The sequence below is a fragment of the Artibeus jamaicensis genome, unplaced genomic scaffold (genome assembly GCF_021234435.1).
Source record: "Artibeus jamaicensis isolate MK-2021 breed Jamaican fruit bat unplaced genomic scaffold, CSHL_Jam_final contig_465, whole genome shotgun sequence".
In the NCBI taxonomy this organism is placed as follows: Eukaryota; Metazoa; Chordata; class Mammalia; order Chiroptera; family Phyllostomidae; genus Artibeus; species Artibeus jamaicensis.
In genome coordinates, this window is record NW_026521843.1 from 30,340,956 (window position 1) to 30,363,253 (window position 22,298).

At 40.1% G+C, this 22,298-nt stretch overlaps 1 protein-coding gene and 1 long non-coding RNA gene across 6 annotated transcripts in view; one reads left to right on the forward strand and one right to left on the reverse strand.

The window, feature by feature from the left end:
- LOC128627689 (uncharacterized) overlaps nt 1-16,691 on the reverse strand; it is a 56,934-nt gene extending 40,243 nt beyond the window's left edge. The window contains exons 1-2 of the long non-coding RNA XR_008391975.1: nt 16,635-16,691; nt 15,914-15,956 (exon numbers count right to left, since the gene is read on the reverse strand). This is a non-coding gene — a long non-coding RNA (uncharacterized LOC128627689). The remainder of the gene's footprint in view (nt 1-15,913; nt 15,957-16,634) is intronic.
- Nucleotides 16,692-16,866: 175 nt separating this feature from the next.
- Nucleotides 16,867-22,298, forward strand: part of FOXN2 (forkhead box N2) — a 58,157-nt gene continuing 52,725 nt past the window's right edge. For 3 of the 5 annotated variants that reach the window (XM_053666909.1, XM_037161217.2, XM_037161216.2), the window contains exon 1: nt 16,867-17,043. The gene's annotated coding sequence lies outside the window, so the exon portion shown is untranslated. Of the gene's footprint in view, nt 17,044-17,213; nt 17,335-22,298 lie in introns of all 5 variants that reach the window. The other 2 variants (XM_037161218.2, XM_037161219.2) reach the window with 1 other exon arrangement.

Below are 22,298 nucleotides of genomic sequence, written 5' to 3' on the forward strand. Positions count from 1 at the left end.
AACAACAGCTTTTCACATGTATTAGTCACTTAAGCCTAACAATTACGGCTAAAAATCTTTAACTTCTGAGTTTCCCTATCATTCCCCTTTTAGTTTTTAATTCTTATTTCTATAGGATTTGTTTACAAACTAAAGCAACATAAGATACGAAAGGTACACAATTTTGGAAAAAATGGCAGGCTTCTGCCTCAGAATTCGTCCCCTCTAGAATAATTAAAGAATAACCCTGACATCCTCCTGCCAGGCCAGCCCCATCCAGGCTGTGCCTGGAGGTTCTTCTCTCATCCAAAATGCCATCTTTTGGGAAATGCAGGCAGCTGCAACACAATCATCCGTGCATCCTCAAGGAAGAGGGCCAGAAAGCCAGCCTCTGCCTTCCTTTTATTTTAACTCTTCTGGCCCATAATTCCATGCACTCTGAGGTAGTCAGCTTCTTAGCCAGTCCTACCCTATACTGTTTACCATTGCCTCAGGCAACCTTCTCCTATGGCCTGTTCTTACTCCTCTTTAGTAATCTGATCATATCTCTCTATTGCTTTGACAAATATATATCATATTGGGGAGGAAAAAAATGTTTTCATTCATCAAGGTTATTTTGGTTGGTCTAATAATCAAATGGATGTAAGGCAGATTAGCAAGAGAGAATAACTAAATTTAAGATATGTATCTATGGGAACCCCACCAATGTGAGAAAGTCAGAGACCCGCACATGCATGAGAAATTTAGAGACAGAGAGGAAAGGTGGGTATATATGACATTCTGAGCTGGAGATGAAGTAAATTGCCTTGGGGGCTGTAAAAGCTCATTGCAGAATGATAAGAAGAGACATTTAATAAATAGAGGTTTTCCCTGCCCTATAGATAGGTCAAAATAGATCTCTAGTGATCTATTATTGGCAAAGCTCCTAATTCAAGTTCTAGGCATTTAAAGGAGGAGCAGAAGTTTCTCTTGAGCCCTGAGCTAAAATTGTCTTTAGCTCAAACTAGTCTATATACCACAGAGGCACATCTTGGTGTGACTCCTTCTGAACCCCCACTACGCACACACACAAAGTAAGTTGTCAGTATCCTGACCGGTGTGGCCCAGTTGGTTGGATATCTTCCCACAAAGTCAAAGGTCACTGGTTCAATTCCTACTCAGGGTACATGTCTGAATTGCTGGCCCTGTATCCAGTCAGGGTGCATTACAGAAGCAACCAATCAATGTTTCTCTCGCACATCAATGTTTCTCTCCCTCTCTGTCTCCTTCCCTCTCCCTCTCTCTAAGAATAAATAAGTAAAAATCTTTAAAACAATTTACCATATGATTATTGATATAAATAAGGATTAAGTTCCTATAGCATATTTCTGGTCACAAAAACATCACCAAACTTCTAACTAAAACCCCCAAACACCTAAAATACTAAACATTGAAATAAATGTGAGTTAGGTATATCCTAATTATTTTCCAACTCACTTATTCCAGTTCATGGTACAAGGCCAAAAGCAGCCCTACATAGGACACTCTTCCATTGCAGGGTGAATTCACACCCTCCCACCCCAGGCTCACTCATACTGAGATGATTTAGACACATCAATTGTCTAATGTGTGCATCTTTGGGACGTGGGAGGAAACCAGAGTTCTGGAAGAAAAACCACACAAACATGGGAGAATGCGCAAACACCACACACAGAGTTTGCACATCCAGGAATTGATTATTTTCCCTCATCAACAGTATAACAAAATGATGTGGAATGGAAAGACATTATTCAAGGTCCTGTTGTATATGTTATATTTATGTTATTACCCAGTGAAATACCTGTCCCCTTATACTGGTGCACCTGGTACATATTGTCTTAGTCTATTTGGGCTGCTATAAGAACATCATAAACTGGGTAGCACAAACAACAGAAATTTATTTCTCACAGTCTGGAGGCTGGGAATTCCAAGATTGAGGCACTGGCAGATTTGGTATCTGGTGAGGACCCAGCTCTTATTTTATAAACCACCATCTCTTTTGTTTTGTCCTCACACTGTGGCTGGGAGTGAAGGCAGCTCACTTGGATCTTTATAATCTCATTCATGAGGGCTCCACCCTCATGACTTAATCACCTCCCAAAGTCCCCACCTCCAAAATACCATCCCATTGGGGATTAGGTTTCAGCATATGAATTGGTGGGGCGGGGCACAATTATTCAGTCTTTAGCTCATACAGAAATCAGTGGCCTCATTACACCAGATACCCCATTTCTCTATACAGTGTGTGCTTTTTGCTACAGGCCTTGTTATTACTTAAAATATTTAATTACATTTTTAATAATAAAAAGTCTCAATTATCAGGAAGACTGCCATCAACATGGTCTAGTTAATTTCCTTTCTATGTGTATCCACATCAAGGTAAATGCTTTGCACCATAACTGGCTAGAAAACAGCTAATTCATTCTGAATTAGTTACCTGGAAAAACTATTGGAAAACCCCAACCACACTCTCCCTTATTCACGTAGAGCCATCCTAAATTACTGCAGGATATAAGTAATTTGAGATTAAGGAAAAAAGGAATCACTCATAAAGGAATCACTCATTAGGAAGTGTGAGAAATGTTTCAGGGTTGATTATGTTAAATGCAATGTGAATTGAACATTTGTGAGAGCTGTGCAAATAACACTATCTAAGGGGCTAAAACCAACATGGATTGTTTCAGAGCAATTAATTCACTTCCAAGCTTCTTGTATCAACATCACCTATTTTCCCTTGTGTAGATAGACAATTGTTTTAAAAACCCACCAAAAACTGTGATATTTCTCAAACGAGATCGCAGGGGTGAAAGAAAACCCCCTTAGCCAAATGCAAATTGTAGCCATATTAGTATGTTAATGAGCCAAGTGATAAACTGTGGGTCAGATTTCCTCTTCAGCTTACATAGTACTTGAAAAGGTTTGTTACTAAATGTTTGGGAGAAAAATTAAGGTTTAATTACATATTAATATTATCTGTTCAGCAATATGCAAAATTAACAGTTGGACTAAACAAAGGACATAGTTCTTTGTAATGACTTATAAGTTATTGAGAAACAGGGCTTAAAGGAAAGATTTAATTACTCTAAATTTAGAGTGAAGCCTTTCAAAATTTATTATTTTACAATTTAAAAATTTAGGTCTGTTTTGTCTAGCTGAGGAAAATTTAAGGAGGAGCAAAGAGGAACATAGTTGAAAAGAAGTCGAAAGGAGATATGTTCCAAAAGAAGAAATGTTTACTGATGTTAATGTCTCTTAATCACTTAAGAAAGAAATCGCTCTTGATTAAATTACTCCCATCGGCTGATTTTACCCTTTCAAAAAGCACCTAAGCACTTCTATAGAATTTTTATTATTCACTGGTTTTCTTCATATGCTCTTATAATTTTGTAAGTTCCTTAAAATCCAAAGCAGGCCTGATTGTATTTTGCGATATCCAGCTCAGCTACTTGCCTGTAGGTCAGATTTGGAAAAGCCAGTTGAAGACCTGAAAAGAGACATGTGGTGAAGAGAGCCCCAAAATGGGGTCCGACAGTAACCCCCACTCCTTCTCTGTGTGATGGTGTCCACTTCTATTCTCTCTGCCACTTCCACAAGCTATGTAACCAAGAGAAATTTGCTGAATCTCCTTGGACCTCAACCTTGACCATTGTAAAAGGGCAATAATAAAGCTTTAGATGCAAGGCACTGGTCTCCACCTTGGCTGCACAATGGAATTACCTAGAGAGCTTTAAAAATACTGATGACTAGGTTCCACGCCCACCAGAGCTTCTAAATTCACCAGTGTGGTTGTTACCCGGGTATAGGGAGATTTAAAGCATGCTGGGTGACTGTAATGTGCAGATGAGGTCAAGAAGCAGTGCTTTAAGAGTCATATAAGAATTAAATAAAACAAAGGAAAACAGTACCTGACAGTACTAAGTCAAAAATCATTTATTTCCTTTATTTCTCCAGTTGATTTTTCTATTTGTATTGGTAGTGGTGTTTGATCCTGGCTGAAGCTAAGGGACAGAGGGAGAATTTTGTTTAAGTATTTATTTTTTAAAACTTTTTATTTTGAAATAATTTTAAATTTACAAAAGAATTGTGAGTGATACAGGGTGCAGCCAAGGGGCCCCTCCAAAAAAGGATTTGGAATGATGTCCAGAATTCAAAGTGTATAGGAATATTGGAGAGACATATAAGATGTCCTCAACCGCCCCCCCACCCAGGGGGAAGAGACAAATAGAGCCAGGGCCATTGAGAGCCGTTTTGCATAGCAACAGTTTTGCAGCTAACCTCTGGAATGATTATTTAACATATCTATAACCTTTAACTGGTTTCATAGATATGTTAAATAGCTGTGGCCAAGTTTTGAGCCAGGGAGAAGAGAGTGGATTCTACCCAGGATGTAACTAGGGGCTGCGTCCCTGAGTGAGAGTGTCTGTGTGAGAGCTTGGAAAAGATTGGCTCCGGGACATGAGGGGCAACTGCCCAGGTGAGGAGAGGGCCACGCAGTTTGGGGCAGAGTGAGGACCCCTGCAGTCATGTAGGAGAGAGCCACGCAGTTTCAGCAGAGTGAGGACCCCCTCTTGGTGAGGTGAAAGAGGGAGCCATGTGGTTTCAGCAGAGTGCGGAACCCCTCTTTCCCAGGTGAAAGGGAAAACCATGCAGCCTTGCCAGAATGGAGATCCCTGCAGCCAGGTGAAGAAGAAAGCCACATGCTTTTGGTGGAGTGCGAACCCCTGCAGCTTTGGTAGAAGAAGCCCATGTGGCTTTGGGATGCTCTCTTTGGCTGCGTGGCCTGGAAAGCAGGAGAGACTTTGACTGGAACTGGGTACAAAGGACTCTTGCCAGTGGACCATGAGAGGGTACCACAGTACTTTGGATTAACTCGAGATCCTGCACAGTGACACAGCTGACGGTGCCAGTGGCCTGAAAAAGGGACGTGTGGTCTTTTCCTGATTTACGGTACCCAGAGTTGGGACAGTGGGAGAAGTGGGAGCTGTGTGGTTGTAGGTGTATACCCTAAAGGACTTTGATATTTTAGTGTAGGCGCTAGGCCTGAATAGCATTAAATAAACATTTTGTTTCCTTTTCACAAATCTCTGGCATTGAGAGATGTCTTTCCAACTGGCAGCAGACAGAAGAGCCCAGTAGATATTAGTATACCGTCCTTGGGAGGGGCCCCCTGTTGTGTAGCAGTTTTTGGCATCCCTAGGTGGGCCAAATACTGCCCCCCCTCCCTCGGACCTCTTGTTCTGTAACATGAGGAGAGGACAAAGAATTCCCTTACATCCTTCACCCAAATTCACCAATTATTAACAATTTACTACATTTGCTTTATCACTTTTCCATAATCTCTAAACACATAATTTTTTTCTGACCTAGTTGAGAGGTAATTGCAGAAAATGTGCAAACTTCTCCCCAAATATATATTTATTAAGAATAAAGGCATTTTCCACAAGACAGTTATATGGAAAATTTAACATGGATACCATACTATTATCTATCTATGGTCCATAAGTACTTTATGTAATATTCCCAATAATGTCCTTATGGCATTCCTCCAAGACTCTCCCAACTATATTCAGGATCCTATCCAGGATCATGCATAGCAGTTGATTGTTGTGCCACTTTAATTTCTTTTAATCTGACATAATTCCTCTGCCTTTCATGATATCGGCATTTTTTGAAAAATCCAGGCCAGTTGTTCTGTATCCCATGCCATTTTTTTGTGTTACTGTTCAATTTAGTTAGTTAATAGAGTTTGAATAAGTCCTGATATTTGGTGTCTGATGAGAACTATTAGTTCACAGACTGCCATCTTCTTGCCATAACCTCACTTGGTAGAAGGGAAAGGGGAACTCTGGGGTCTCTTTTATAAAGGCACTAATCCCACTCCTTAGGGATCCACTCTCATGGCCTAATCACTCCCCGAAGGTCCCACATTCTAATAGCATCACATTGGTCATTAAGGTTCAACTTCTGAATTTGGGGAAAACGCTAACAATCTATAGCAGCTTCTTTTGTTGGCAATCAGTGTAGTTTTAAATGTGCCTGTGTTTTAATGGATCTTCATTGGTCACATCCTGAGCCCAAGTTTCCCCATCTGTAAACTGAGAGAAGGGATCTAGAACAGTGTCTTCTAGGTCTTTAAAAATTCCAACTGTCTAAAGGCAGGACACATCCCATCTCTGATAGGGATTAATTATAGTAGAAGTTCTCAATAAGGTGGAAGCAGAAGAGGACCTGGGAGTTTGACAAAGCCTGGCCTTAAAGACTCTGGTATTATCAATACTTATGCTCATTCCATTAGATCAGTAGTTTTCAAAGTATTATGTTCCTTGAGGAACACTGGATGCAAATGCCTAGTTTTTTCCAGCCCTTCTCTGCCTTTCAGCATCTGCCCATCATCAACCAGAGCAGGTCCACTTTGATCTGTTTAATAGAGTTGGACTCCAGGTAAGATTTCATTCAAACAAAAATCCCCACAACTGTTCTACTTCGAAGGGCATAAAAACTATTCTAATTCAGTGCTTGAATTTCTCATGCTTTAATATGTATATGAATCACCTATGGGATCTTTAAAAATGCAAATTCTCATTCAGTGGGTCTGGGTGGGGCCCGGGATTCTGCATTTCTAATAAGCTCCTGAGTAATGCTAATGCTGAGTGTGCCCAGAGAACACTTTGAGTAGCAAGGACTAAAATGATCTCTAAGATTTTTTTAAAGAATTTTTTAATTCATGTACATGAGTGAAGACTTGTCTATTCTTTAAGCTCATATTTTTATTTTATTTTATTTATTTATCTTTAGAAGGGAAGGGAAGGAGAGAAGGAGAGAAATATCAATGTATGGTTTCCTTCTGGTGCATCCCCTGCTGGGAACTGGCTCCTGCTGGGAACTGGCCTGCAACCCAGGCATGTGCCCTGATGGGGAATTGGACCACGATGATCTCTAAGATTTTTAAAACTCAAATCATTTTTCTATTCAACCAAAGACTGCTTATGAAAGGTTTTCCCCACAACAATCTTAAGATTACCAAATGGTAAATTCTAGATTTAAACCTCCCCTGCCCGCAAGTCTCAGTCTGTCTGCCTCTATCTTTCCATCTATCTGTCTCATTCTCTCAGGTCCTATTTTCACACACTCTCTCTCTCTCTGAAAAGTAAACAACATTTAACCTTCTGGACATGCATTTAAAAATCTTGTAAAGCGAACATTGTGCCTCAGCCAGTTCATCTAGCAAGAGCTAACTGTGCAGGGTCTGGGAAATTTGCCACCAGTGAGTTATTTAAAGGTAGTTAGGGTGGCACACTCTCCTAAATTTAGCATCTTAATGAACTTCTCCAGATTAAGACATAACTGTCTTGCACTCTTCCAACCTTTGTGTACAAAATATAGTGTATACTTGAGACTGATTACTTTTTTCCCTATATTCAAGCCTTCAGGCTGATCTTTTCTCAAAATACTTCCTCAGTTGCCATTTCCCCACATTATCTTTTTTTCCCCACAAAAAACCTCTCAGAGCTTCAATTACCAGAGTTGACCTTCACTAATCCTCTACAGGGCCCTACATTTCCATATCAAACTGCAGGGGTCAACTAACTATTTCTGTAAAGGTCTAAAGAGTAAATATTTTCAGCTTTGCAGTCCATCGGTGCTCTGTCACAGCTACTCAACTCTGTCATTTGAATGCCAAAGCAGCCATACACAATATATAAATAAATGTGCATAGCTGTGCTCTGTTAAAGCTTTACTTACAAAAGTGGAAGGCAGGCCAGATTGCCTATACCTACTCCCAGCCCCAGGCCATGTTGCTGACCTCTGATCTACACGCATGTTGAAACTTTAGCAGTCAGATTACAACTCCTAGAAATATGGAATTGGGATCTTGAGACTAAGTAATAACTGTAAGCCATAAAGTTGGGCAAACTGGGTGGTGGCCTGAGATGAAGAGCTAGGGCCACTGTTTGGCACAGCAGTAGTAGCCCTCATGCAAGCAGATAAGTGAGCAGAGAAGACAGTCTGTGGACAGAATAAAGCAGACATATTTTTAAAAGCTGAAACTAGAGATCAGATGAGAAAGAGAAAGGGGGAACGAGACTTCTTGTAATGCCGTCTGTGCTTCCCACAGTTGTGTCTCACATAATCCCTGCCTATTTTTATACATGTTCCTCATTTATTTTAGCCAACTGGCATGACTTTCTGTTTCCTGCAACCAGATAACTCTTAACTCCAGCAACCTTTTATACTCCAGACATTCCAAGCAATTGGCTGTTCTCTGACAACAATCATGCTCTCTTACAACTAGGCTTTGCTAGGTGTGGTTCCACTCTCCACCCTGACATTGCCACTTCTCTTTCACATTCTTTTCTTTCTTCAGACTTTGCTCAGGCATCATCTCCTACGGCTAAGTTAGGACTCTATTCCCACAGTTCCTAATGTAAAGTTCTATCACTTCACTTATAATACCACATTATATATTTTCTGATTTGTTCGTCTGTATTTTTAACTATAGTTTCCATCTCTGTGCTAAGTACAGGGCCTGCCACATAGTTCAAACTTAATAAGTTATTTAATGAATAAGGTAAAAGTCTATGTGGTAAATACTCTCTTTAACATAAGGATAGATAGGTTCTCTCCAGCCTTAAGACTCAGGATCCTCAGATGTCATGAGCCAAAACAGAAATAATATAAACTGATAAATTTGTTCATATCTAAAGGACTATAGAAATGTACTCATCTGCCTTCACACTTAGCCTTGCTAACAGTGTTGTTCAAACCTATATTTTTACTAAATTTCCTGTCTGCCTATTTTTTTTTAGTAAATGAATATATTTAGCATCTCCTGCTAAAACTGTCAATTTTGTATGCCTCCTTATAGTGCTGTAATTTTTGCTTTATGTACTATGAGGTTATGTTATTAGGGGAATAAGACTTGGAATTTTTATCTTCCTGGCAAATTAAATCCTTATCATTATGAAGAGTCTCCCTTTACATCCAGTAGTGCTTTTTGTCTTACAGTCAACTGATACTAATATAGCCATTCCAGCTTTCTTTTGATAATATATGGTTTAGTTCTTTTCCATTCTTTTTCTTTCAACATTTTTGCATTAAAAATATTTTTTTTTAAATTTTAGATAGAGGAGAAAGGAAGGAGAAAGAGAGAGTGAGGAACACTGATGTAAGAAACATTGATTGGTTGCCTTTCAGGCACGCCCCAAGGGACTGAATCTGCAATGCAGGCAACCCAGGCATGTGCCCTGAACAGAAATCAAACTGAGGACCTTGGTTCTTGAGGTGATGCTCAACCAACTGAGCTACACCAGCTGGGGCTCAACCTCTTTGCATTTTTATGTTCCAGATATCCCTTGTATCCCTTGGGTATCCCTTGTAAACAGCATGTAGCTGATCTTGTCTGTGTGTGCAGTGTGTCACAATCTATGCTAGCTGGTTAAATGGATTGGTAGCCCCAGGTTTGTCGTATCTCTTAATATTTATACCTTTGTATAGTTCCCTCTCCTTGACTCTGGGGAGGACTTGCATTTTGCTTTATCTGATAAATATGGCAGAAGTAACAATATGCTAGTTCCAAGTCCTTCTGGAAACACTACCTCCCTGGAGAGACTATATGCAGAGGAGAAAGTCATGAAACCACTTGAATAAAAACCAAAGAACCCAATCAACAGTGAGCATGAAGGACCCATATTTGTGGTCTCAGTCAAGCTGGTCCTGCGAACCCCCACCACTGGAGCCATCCCCGCCGAGGTGCCCGACATGAGAGTAAAGGAGCTATCCAGGATGTTTCAGCCCTAGCAGTCATTGCCCAGGGATGGGATGAGCCATTCTTTTCATTTCCTATGCATATTCCTGACCCACAAAATCATGAAATATAATAAAATGGTGGTAGTTTAAAATTACCAAATTTGGAGGTAGTTTGTTACATAGCAATAGGTAACCAAAACAATTTTTTTTCATTAAGAACTGTTTTCATTTAATGTAACTAGTGATATATTTGGGTTTAAATCTACCATCTCACTAATTATCTTGCCTGTTATAGGCCCTCATATTTCTCCTACTTTGCATTTAGATTGATTTCTTTTTATTAGCCCATTCCCTTTCTCCCCCTTTTAGATTAGAAGCTGCACTTTATGATTAATTTTGTGTCAGCTTGGCTGTGTCATATAAAATGCCCAGATATTCATTCAAACATTTTTCTAGATGGTTCTGTAAATATATTTTTCAATAAGATCAACATTTAAATTGATGGACTTTGAGTAAAGCAGACTACCCTCCACAATATGAGTGTGCCTCATCCAATCAGTTGAAGGCTTTAAAAGAATAAAGACTGACCTCTCCTGAGCAAGGATAAATTCAGTCAGAAAACTGCCTTTGGACTCAAACTGCAGCTCTTGCTTGGGTCTCCAGGCTGCTAGCCTACCCTGCAGATTTTGGACATACTAAGCCTCCACAGTCACTTGAGCAAATTCCTTAACATAAGTCTCTCTCTTTATGAATGTACACACACACACACACACACACACACATTCTGTTGGTTCTGTTCCTCTGGTGAACCTTGACTAATACACATAGTCTTTTTAAAAATTTTTCTTAATGATTCTTCTAGAGCTTAGAAGATGGATTCTTGAGTTACCAGGGTCTACTATTAATTGTAACTTTTTCCATTCTCTAAGACAATGCACAGATTTTAGAACACTTGATTTCATTTACCCTCTCCTGAGTTTTATACTACTGCTCTGTATTTTTATATACAGAAGACATTACTATTATTGCCTTATACAGACAATATCAACATTAATTTATTCATCTACATATTTATCATTTGATTGATCTTTATTTCCTTATGTATCTCTGACCTGAAAACTGGAATATTTTCATTCTGCCTAAAGAATGCCCCTGTGAATCTGTTGGTGACAAATACTTTAATTTGTTTGTTTAAAAATGTCTTAATTTTATCTTCATTCTTAAAATATTTGCTTCCAGTCCTTTAAAGTTATAATTTCATCAGTTTCTGGCTTCAGATAATTCTTTTAAAAAGTTAGTTGCAAATCTAATTACTGTTCCCTTAAAGATCAATTCTATTTTCTCTTGCTACTCTTAAGTGTTTGCTCTTTGACTTGGAGTTGTAGCGGTTTTTTTTATGATGTGTCTATGTGTCAACTGTGTGTGTTTAAAAAAATTTATCCTGAAGGAGATTCATTAGTTCATATATTATTTCTGCCCAATACTATCTTTCCTTTCCTTCTGGAATTTCATTTATATGTATATTACACATAATCATGGTATGTTCCAGGTGCCTGTCCTGTTTTTTGTATTCTTAATCCTTTTTCTTCTTTGTGCTTCTTTTTATTTTCTTCTTACATATCTTATAGTTCACTAAATCTATCTTTATCTGTGTCTAATATGCTATAGTAGCATCAATTTCTTATTTTCAATTAGGGAATTTATTGGTCCTAAAATTCCATCTGGTTATTTAAATTTCTACTTGTTTGCCTAAATTTTTAATCATGTGTTATATTTAGGTATAGATAGTATGCATTTGTTATTTTTCAATTAATAATCACAAAGGGAACTTAGCTTTTAATGCAACTACTAATCTAATGTCACCAATAAAACCTGAACAGTTATATCAATGGACATGCATTAATAGTCTATACAATGTAACATAGCACCAGAAAAAGAAATTGCATACAAAATGTCCCTTGATTTTCAGTGGTTTCTAAGTTTCATGGCATAGATTACCAACCCCCCCAAAAAAAACCCCTGTGAAAGTAAATTTTAGTATTTTCAGTAAAATGGTAAAAAGTTCAATAAGTCCTTAAGTTTTCATATTGGGCTGAAGATTTAAAACATCAGGCTGACTCCAATCTGTCAAAAATGACAGATAACAACACTTTAGGATTAATTTCTCAACGCAAACATGTCTGTGACTACTGTGATAATATAAAGTTGGAAACATACCTGAATACAGAACGGGGATGAAAAATAACACACAAGTCCATCTTATTTCTGACCTTCTGGGTCCAAATACCAAACACTGTTCCTCAATATAAACTAAATTAAGAAGAGTAGAATGACTTTTACCCCACTGGCTGATATGCTTATACAGAATTATCTTTTACTGCATATAAGGGCAGGTCTCAAGCTCTGTTAACTTGCTTTTCCAGAGTGTAATTAGCAGAGCACCAAATTTAAAAACTGATATATGGCAACCCAAAATGCTAAACTCATTTTGAAAACAAAAGCAAACATTTTTTCCCCATTGTTGTTTCTGTGCCATGTTATTCTTAACTTACATAGCTACCAACATAAAAAAATATTGGGGAAGCTCTGAACATATCATGTACTTTTCATCAAAGCTAAAGTGCAAAATATCTCCATATCTTTAGATTTTAATAGGAAAAAACATCAATCATACATAACAAAGGAACTGAAGTGACAGGGAAACTAATACAAAAAAGACCTCTTTAAATATATACTTGAAGACTATGTAAGACCAATATAATATTTATTTCTTCAGTGTAATGTAATGAACCAAGCTCTCAATGAACTTGAGATTTTACTTGATTCTCTTTCCAAGGATCAGAAATTCCAAAATTAGAGGGGGAAAACTGTTTGATAATTTCACTATCCAAATCCCTCTGGGGCCTGTTTTTGTTCACTGGTATTTCTGCTATGTTTTTCTTGTTTCCTTGGGTGACTAATTATTTCTTACTATGTACTAGACATTGTATTTGTAACATTATTTATATAAATGATGATATTACTTTCCTCCACATGTAGTAGAACATTAGTTTGCTTCTGCCAATGGCTTGGGGGTCCAAACTCAAAGAAATTACCTAACTCTAATCTTGGAATTGAGCTGATTTAAAATAGATGTAGCCCCTTCACTTCTAGGATATAGCCATTTGGATTTCCAATCCAAAGCAATGGAGCTTCAATAGAGTTCTCCTGCCCTCATCCCTTAACATACCCTGAACTCTAATGGCCGGCCCCCATCTCTGTTCATTCATCCTCTCAGCAACTTTCTATGGAAAGGAAAATAAACCTTCCTGGGTTTCCACTGTTCCTCAGGTCATGGCCTGGTAATTCCTATTTTGTAAGCTCTCTGACGCCTTGAGATGGTATTCTTTTATATTTTGTTGAGTTTTTTAGTGTCCTCAGTAGGAGGATTGATCAATATTACTGCCAATACCAAGACTTATGGAAATGTAGATATTATTTGAAAGGTTTTCTTAGGCTCCACTGAAGAAGAAATGCCAATCGGCCACAAAGTTAGGCAGTATAGAGCTTTATTTGGGTTTGCCCACCCAGGAGAGGTTCTCCAGTCTGCAGAGTGGAGCCAGGGAAGTGTGCCCAAGCAGGGAATGTGGCGGGGTTTTATTTTGGTTGGCTCTCTTTGTGGGAGCTGGGGATTGGTCCCCTTTGAACAAAGCAGCAGTATATCATTGGTGGTTCTCCTCAGGCTCTGGTTGCTATGCGGATTGGCAAAGCCCGCCCTTTTGGCTCTCTGGTTTGATGTCAGCTGTCTTTTCTGGGTTGTAGTTCAGCCGCCATTTTGTCCTACCCCACCCATCCTGACATTATTAAATATAAGTAATTGCTTTATAGGGTGTATAAAGGGTGTATAAAAATATAGAGTGTACAATGAAAAAAATCATTAAAGGGAAAAAACATAGAGGTTTTTTTTTGCCCAGGTGGCAGATCAGTACTTAGGAATGTTATATGGTAGTCCTCATACCATGTAATTTGAGGAAAGCTACTTCTTTCACCAACAAGAATACTTTTACTGATAAGAATACAAGAATTGAACATCACCTCTATTCCAAAAGCTGTTCTAAGAATTTAGATCAGAGAGATGAAAAAGACATGGTCATTAACTTCAAGCGACTAAAAGTCTAGATTCCTTATTGGTAAACTGGTTACTTTTAGAATCATTAATTCTCAATCAAAAAGTCTTTTATTAAATACATGTAATACAATGATAAATATGTTTAAAGTTTAAACATGTGTATTTGAGTTCCTATAAACTTTCGGCCTAAACATGAGAGCATTTTAAACAATGTATTTTCTTTCTTAAAAAAATATTTTACTTATTTATTTTTAGAATGGACTAAGAAGGGGGAAAGAAAGGGAGAGAAACATCAATGTGTGGTTTCTCTTGTGCACCCCCTACTTTGGACGTGGCCTGCAACCCAGGCATGTGCCATGACTGGGAATTGAACCAGCGACCCTTTGGTTCACAGTCTGGCACTCAATCCACTGTGCCACACTAGCCAGGGCTAAACTGTATTCCAATAAAGTTTACTACTAAATATGTTCTTTTAAAGCTTTTGGAGAACTAACAAGAGGTTTGCAAGAGACCTTAAATGCCAGGATCTTCTTTTTCCTAAAGAGTTAAGTTCTGGTTTCCTAGCCTTTTTACTCTTGTACATTTCTGGGGAAAGCCATTTATGCTGAACCATCATTATTTTTAATCAGAGCTCTTCCTTGGTAGGTGTTCAAAGTTCTCTAAAAAAGCCTCTAAGTACACAAGTGTCCCTGGACTCTAAACTAAGTGTGACAGATTTCATAAGAGACATAATGAACCTCACCCACAGAGATTATTTAAATGGGTTCAGCCTCTCTAGGGTAAGTCAGTGAGCAGAAAGAATCAGTACAAAGAATTTATTGGATAAAGATGCCGTAGCTTCATTATGTGGCTTTGGACAAGTTACATAATTTTTCTGGATTTGTTTTCTCATCCATGATAGGTTTGGCTCCTGGATGACATACCTGTAAAGTATATATAACTTCCAGCTCTCAAATTTTAGCATTCCTCTAGAGTTGATGGGGACTGTTTGTCCACCTCAGTTGAAAATAGATCAGAAGAAAAAAGAGAAACTAAAGTTCAATGCAGGGGGCGGACAAAAGTAGGTTTACAACTGTTTGTACGGAAAAAGACATGCAGATTATGATTATTACAGTAGCTTTATGTCTACGGCCATACCACCCTGAACGCGCCCGATTTCGTCTGATCTCGGAAGCTAAGCAGGGTCGGGCCTGGTTAGTACTTGGATGGGAGACAGTAGCTTTATTAACTCAGAAGAACCTCCTAATGTAACTACAAACCTACTTTTGAAAACTCGTGTGTGTGTGTGTGTGTGTGTGTGTGTGTGTGTGTGTGTGAGAAGATGAAGACCTGTATTATGCTGATGACTACCATTACAGTGGCCAGCAGACATAAAAACAAGACTGAGGTCTGAGGAGGCTGTGGTTCTCCGAAAGCTACCTTCTCTCAATCATCCCTTCCTTCTTCCTCAACTTCCTTTCTACTGCAGGTTCTTTATTCAGTTTGTCCACATGAGGGGACAATTGTGATTGTCCTGAAGGGAGAGAATGAAGTAACTCCCGTTTCGGTTGAAGCGCATCGTATACTTGTCTTGTGGTCTCTTACTCTGAATGCAGCTATAAGGCGCTGCCGGGCAGTGTAATGAAAAACAGATGGAACTAACAGACAACTCTGGACAAATTGTATAAATACTGTGTTTTCATTTGTAGAATGAGGGGCTCGCATGTCCACTTTTGCTTTTATATATCCTGATGCCTATCATTTTTCTGTATCTCTGTCACCCCCACAGCTTTACTTGTCTATTGTCAAGTAGGCAGCTTGTTCCATATCAGCTTACTTATACTCAGAGCTTGACACACAGTGAATATCTAGTTAACATTCAGTGTTTGGGAAGGAAATAAACCTCTATTAGTACCTCCTGTGCATCAGTCACAGCCCCGGTCTGTTTCATATATTTTTTCTTTTAATCCATTCAATACATTTGTAAGGTACTATCACTACTATAGTTTTTGAAGACATGGATATCGATACTCAAAGATTTAATTATTGGCATCATAATAAGAGTAAAACAGAGCCACTTACTTTATATCTCACAGGTTATTTTTCTAAGCCTCAGTTTTTGCATCTGTAAAGTGGAAATTTGTAAGAGTTAGGATAGGGTTGGCAGATCTAACCAACAAAACAAATCATACAGAATATCCCAAATGGAACACTCTCATATTAAAAAACTATTCTACCTTTCCCTGAAATTCAGATGTAAGGGGGTACTCCTATATTCTATCTGGCAACGCCATGTCAGCGCTACCGTTATGACAATGCATGTAAAGGACTTAGCCCAGTCCCAAGCTTTTGGTGAGCACTCTGTAAACGCTATGCTTATTAAATTTTGTTTCTGATTCCAAAGTCTTTCACCACAAATATGCTGAGCTCAGTTTCCACACAAAACTTCACTCAGCGAGAGTGACGATTAAGTTTATATTAATGATTTATCGTCTCTATAGCGCTTTCAAAAAGCCTGGCCAATGGCGGAAAGCTCTTGGGGAAACCCACAGAACTTGGAGTTGTTTGGGGGTTGTCCTCGCAGTTCTGGCACCGGCGACGCCGCCGGCGGGCGCGGACCGCCACCCTCGCCCCGCCCCTCCCCGCCCCGCCCCCACGCCTCCTCCGCCAGTCAGAGACTGCGCCCCGCCCCGCCACACTCCTATAGGTCCTTCTCAGGACAGACGAGGCCTTTCCATTTTCCCGCCTTCTCCAGCCCCTCCTCATCTCGAACCTGCTCCAGCCGACCGGGTCTCCGCCCTACCTTCCGTGCGAACCCCGCCCTTCCGGACACCCTTTCCTCCTCTACCCGTCGTTCTAGGGGGCCTCCAGGTCCCAGGCCTGCCCTTCTGAAGGAGGTGGGAGGGGACGGGAAGGGGCAGACCAAGCACCCCTCCAGAAAGGATGAGGGAGGCGGAACTGAAGGGAAGGGCGGGGCCAATCTCCTAGGCGCCTCGTTGCCATGGCAGCGGGGGGCGGAGGGAGAGGGAGGAAGCTGGCGGGAGGGGGGTGAGGTGCTGCCGAAGCCGCCACCGCAGCTGCCGCTGCCTTCTCGTCGCCGTGTCTTCCCGGAGGCGGTTGCTGGAAGCTACCGGCAGGAGCTGCGGTGCTCTGCCATATTGTGTCTCCCCCTACCCACCCCTTGCCTCCCCGCTGTGGCGACCGAGCTGACGGTGAGTCTGGGCGGAACGCTGCCCTCCCTGGCCGGCGCCGCCCGGCTTCCTTGCTCCGTGCCCCGGATCGCCTCGCAGCGCCTGGACACAGAGGCAGCGCGGGTGGCTGGGCCGGGCGTGGGGCCCGGAGGCGGCTGTCCCGTGACGCGCCCGGACATTTTCGTCCTAAGGTTTTGATGCCGGCTCGGGGGTCTCCGCAGCGCGCAGCTTAGATTGTGTGTGGGCTCCACCAGGGTGTCGAACTGAGAAGAGTGCAGCCCCGTGAGGAGTTCGGAGTTTTTTTCCTGAAAGGTATTGACCACTCGGGAGCGGGTGTTGAGCTGAGGAAACTGCGGCGAGCGGTGCGGTCTCTCCGGAAAGGCTCGGAGGTGGCCCGGAGGATGCTTCGGGCTCTCTGCTGTTTGAGGAAGTGTCTGCTCCAAGCCCCCCGGGAGTCTTTGCGACGCCCCCTCCTCTGGCTTGTAGTGGAGTGAGACGTGCGGGCGTGGAGTCCTGGTCCAGCCCCAGGCGGACTCTGGCTGGGCCCGGCCAAGTAGTGTCCGTGAAGGCGCTGGGCGCCGTCAGGAGTAACTTAGAGCAGCTGCGTGGCGGGGCATTGGCTTGGGCAGGTTCGGGTTCGGGTCCGGGTCCCGGATGTGGGGGTGGCCGACCCTGGCGCCCTCTGGCATCTCCTCCAGCAGGCGCCCTGGGGGCCTCTGAAGGTGGCTGTCTATGTGGGATGGGAGTTTGTGTTTCAGCGCTGCAATAAGGACACTTCCTGTTCGTCTGCTGTCTGGGGGCCGAGGTTACTCGGCTCTTGAGTCCTCTCCTGGATGTGAGGTTTGAGGGCGTGCGCGAGGCATTTCAGCCTTCTCAGGTCGCCCCTGGGCAGCAGCAGCAGCACTAGCAGCGAGTCTGGAACCTTGGGAGGGCGGTGGGAAGTCAGAGGAAAGCGACCCATGTGCTCAGTGCTCCATCTTACTCAACTCCACCCCTTTTACCTTTTAGCCGAATTCCTCTTCTCACTGCAGCTCACGGTTTTGAGGTATCCAGCTCATTGGGGGCACACTCTCGGGATCTTTTTTGACCCGATTTCAATTTAAAGTCTCTTTAAAGCAGCCTCTGCACTTAGTTTTCTCCTTACAGGAAAAAAGTTATGCAGAGAAATGTCACATGCTTTCTGCTACCCAAACTCCGACGTGGGGGAGGAGGGCAGTTGTTTCAGGTTAGTTTACGCTGTTTCTCCTGTCTTCTAATTGTGACAGCCACGTGGCCGTCTGAGTGTTAGAGATTGCCCTAGCGCCACCAGGGCTCAGGCTTCACTAGTAGCCAGGGGCTTTGTAACTGTGCAGTAGCTTTGCACCCACATTTATTTTGGTGTTTTGTGGGTGGGGACGTGGAAAAAGTTGAACTGTACTTGTCCGCACCGTAAGACATTTCTTTCCTTGCAATCCTTGTAAGGTATATATTGACATTTTTGCCCTCCTTTGCCATTTTGATAATTCTTTTTTAAAATCTCAGCAGTTTTAGATACCATTAAAGATTGGTTGGGTATAGAATGGTACATTATGGAGTTTTCCAATTAGGGTTGGGGGGGAATCATTTGAATTTCAAAGCCACTAATGAGAGGTTCTGATATAGTCAGAAATAATCACATTCTGGAGGATTTTTTGATAGTTTTATAAAAATCTGTTTTTTATTTTTACCTAAAAGACTTAACTTGAAAAGATATAAATATATTACCATTGAAAATACTTGTTCAGGGATGAAATAAATACTCATTTGATTTGTGTATGTACACTTTCTGAAGCTTTTTTGGGGGAAGGTATTAAAGGATATGAAAGCTAACAAATGGATTTTATTTTAAAGGAATGAAGTATAAATTTTAGAATACATAAAAAATAAATGTCAAAAGATTAAAATCTTAAAATCTAAACTTCTGTAGTGTTCAGAAAATTAAAATTTAAGTACAATCCTTGATTACTAATACATTATGTTCCATTTTGTGAATACTTTGGTGGATTTGAATTATTTCCATAACATATATATATTTTTTTAAAGATTTTATTTATTTATCTTTAGAGGGGAAGGGAAGGAGAGAAGGAGAGAAATATCAATGTACGGTTGCCTCTCATGAGTCCCCTGCAGGAACTGGCCTGCAACCCAGGCATGTGCCCTGGCTGGGAATCGAACCGTGATCGTGTGGTTTGCAGGCCCGTGCTCAATCCACTGAGCTACACCAGCCAGGGTCATAACATGTTTTTATTTGAATTGGCTTTACTTGAAGAGTGATAAACCACAGCAAACATTTAGGATGTGTAGAGAAATTATGGTAAAACTTACTAGAATTTTAATTACACCATAACAATGGTTCTTAATCAATGAGGTTAACAGATAAAAATATCAGAGAGTCTTCAGTGCAGAAAAGATAATGAGACTGAGAAATCAGCATATATGCCCATGCTTAGGTGAGAAAGAAAAGAAAATGAGGGTATGAGATACTTATATAAAGCAGAAAGCACTGAAAACATACAAGATAATTGTTGTATACATTATTAGTTACGGGATCTGACTATCAAGTGAAATTTAAAAAAAACTGCCATCCAAACAGTTTATGTCTTAGCCATGTGTGTGTAGCTTTTAAACTATTGTCATTTTAGTAACTGGGTTTTGCATAAGTGCAAAAAGGTCCTCCAAAAACAAAATTTTGAAGGCCCAATACTTTGCTGATTTCTTAGAGAAGAAAAGAGGTCTAAGATTTGATCCCTATTCTTAGGTTGAAGAAACTAGTTTAACACACATGAACATAAGAGCTTATATGAGAAGATATGGTTAGCAGTTAAATTGTTTGGTGGAGGCAGGTTCTGTAAGAGTTAAGAGGAGAGGAAAACTAGACAGTTTGAAAAGATAGGGGAGGCTTCTTGAAGAAATAAGGCCCTTGCTTTCTAAAGTCTAACCTTTATTTTACCCCCATTAGATTAATCCTCCTGAAGATTGTATTTCACTAATGACCAAAACCCTTTGTATGAAGCATGAGACCAAATTTCTTCTCAAGACTTTTTAACCTTTGGTTCCTGTCTTCTTCCATCTTATCTTCCACTAACCTATAGGAACTTTTTATTAATTACTTCAGCATGGTATACCAATTTTGCTTCTTTTTTTACCTTTGCTGGTAATGACATTTTTCTGTTGAAGTGCACTTGCACACATCCTCTTAACTACTGAAGATCTATTCAAGGTTGAAGCTTGGCTGAAATTTTGATTGCCCTGAGAGCCTTAGTATAGTACAATTTTATACCTGCCTTTATCTCGCCAACCGAAAACCTCTTCTCTAGTAGTATACTTTAGGGCTGTAACATTCTGTACCATCTTGTTTTCATTTAATAAATGTTTTTTCTCTTCCTAGCATGTGGCAGGCACCAGGAACTGATGGTACAGTCTTGAACAGACAAATTCCCATATCCTTTGTTTTAGTTATCTTTTTAGATTTTATCTTTCCAAGAAGATATAAAGTTGACTACCCAGAAGAATGTTATCTTCTTAGTGAATATTTGATTATTTTCTGAATAAAGGAAAGGCAGGGCTTATGGTATGAGGTAGAAAAATGATAGAAAGGTCTTTTTTTATAAGTGAAGGGCACAAAAGAATAACCAATTATGGATGGCCTTGAAGACAACACTTCTGAATTTAAACATGATTTAGTCCCCCAGAAAGATGGCATTTGAGCCTGGGAATGATAATATCCTTATTTGAGGAAGGTTCATTTCATAGCCACGTGCAGGACCGATTAATAATGGTGGGAATGAAGAGGAATGGGAAAGAGCAATGTACTGAAGAGAAAATTTAATAACTGAGAAGGAGATGTAGAAGGGGAACATCACAAAGAAGATGGTGAGTTTGGTTGAGTGTGAAGTGAGTGAGAGCTATCAAGGTGAGTTTGAACTTTAATGACTAGAAGTTAAAGGTGTAGGATAATTTAGTCAATGTAGAGCAGACAGCTAATGTTATGAATTTTTGTCATAGAGTTGGTTAATCGAAATGTTGAGGACTAAGAATGATATTTTAGAAAAGTAGAATTCAAGGGGTATTTGCTTTGTCTATGTGACTTCATAATTAATATTGTAAACCTTTATTTTACAATACATATGATACTGTTTTTTTAATTTTTAAAAAGATTTTATTTATTTATCTTTAGAGGGGAAGGGAAGGAGAGAGGGAGAGAACATCAGTGTATGGTTGCCTCTCGTGGGTCCCCCACCTGGAACCAGCCTGCAACCCAGGCAATGTGCCTTGGCTGGGAATTGAACCACAATTCTCTGGTTCGCAGGGCCGCACTCAATCCACTGAGCTACACCAGCCAGGGCCGATACTGTTTTATTAATAACTTTATTTCCACTGTATGAGAATGCTATCTCTGTCTTACTACCAAATATAAAGGAACCAAAAGAATGTTTGTTATCATTTGCTTCCAAGGGATTTTGATTCAAGTATTCCTTACTTCTCTTACCCTACCTTTTTTAAAATTTAAATAATTTTTTTCACTTAGAATAGTTTACATTTACCAAAAGTACACAGTATATACTTCATCCTATTTTCCCTGTTAACTTTTTACATTATACCATGGTACATTAGTCACGACTAAGGGGACAAAATTGCTACATTACTATTAACTAAACCACACACTTCATTCAGATTTCACTAGTTTTCCCTTAATGTCCTTTTTCTGTTTCAGAATTCCAGTTTTTCATACTTTTCTTATTTTTGATAACTATGATAGTTTTGAGGAGTACTAATTGAAATGTTATAGAGCATCCCTCATTTGAGATTTGTCTGGTGTGTTTTTTTGTTTTTTTGTTTTTTTTTTTGTTTTGTTTTTTGTTGTTTTTTTTTTCATAATTAGACCAGGGTCATGGGTTTTAGGGAGCCAGACAACAGAGGTGAGCCCTGGCAGGTGTGGGTCAGTTGATTGAACATTGCCCTTAGACCAAAAGGTGGTCGGTTTGGTTCCCAGTTAGGGCACATACATGGGTTGCTGGTTCAGTTTCCGGTCGGGGCGTGTAAAAGAGGCAACCAGTTGATGTTTCTCACATCATGTTTCTCTCCCTCTCTGCCTCCCTTCCCCTCTCTCTAAAATCAATAAGCATGCCTTTAAAAAAAAAAGACAACAGAGGTAAAGTGACGTTCTTCTCACATTATTTAAAGAGTACATACATATTAACGATATGATAACATTGTATTAACCTTGATTACCTGTTTGAGGTCTTTGTTTGCCAGGT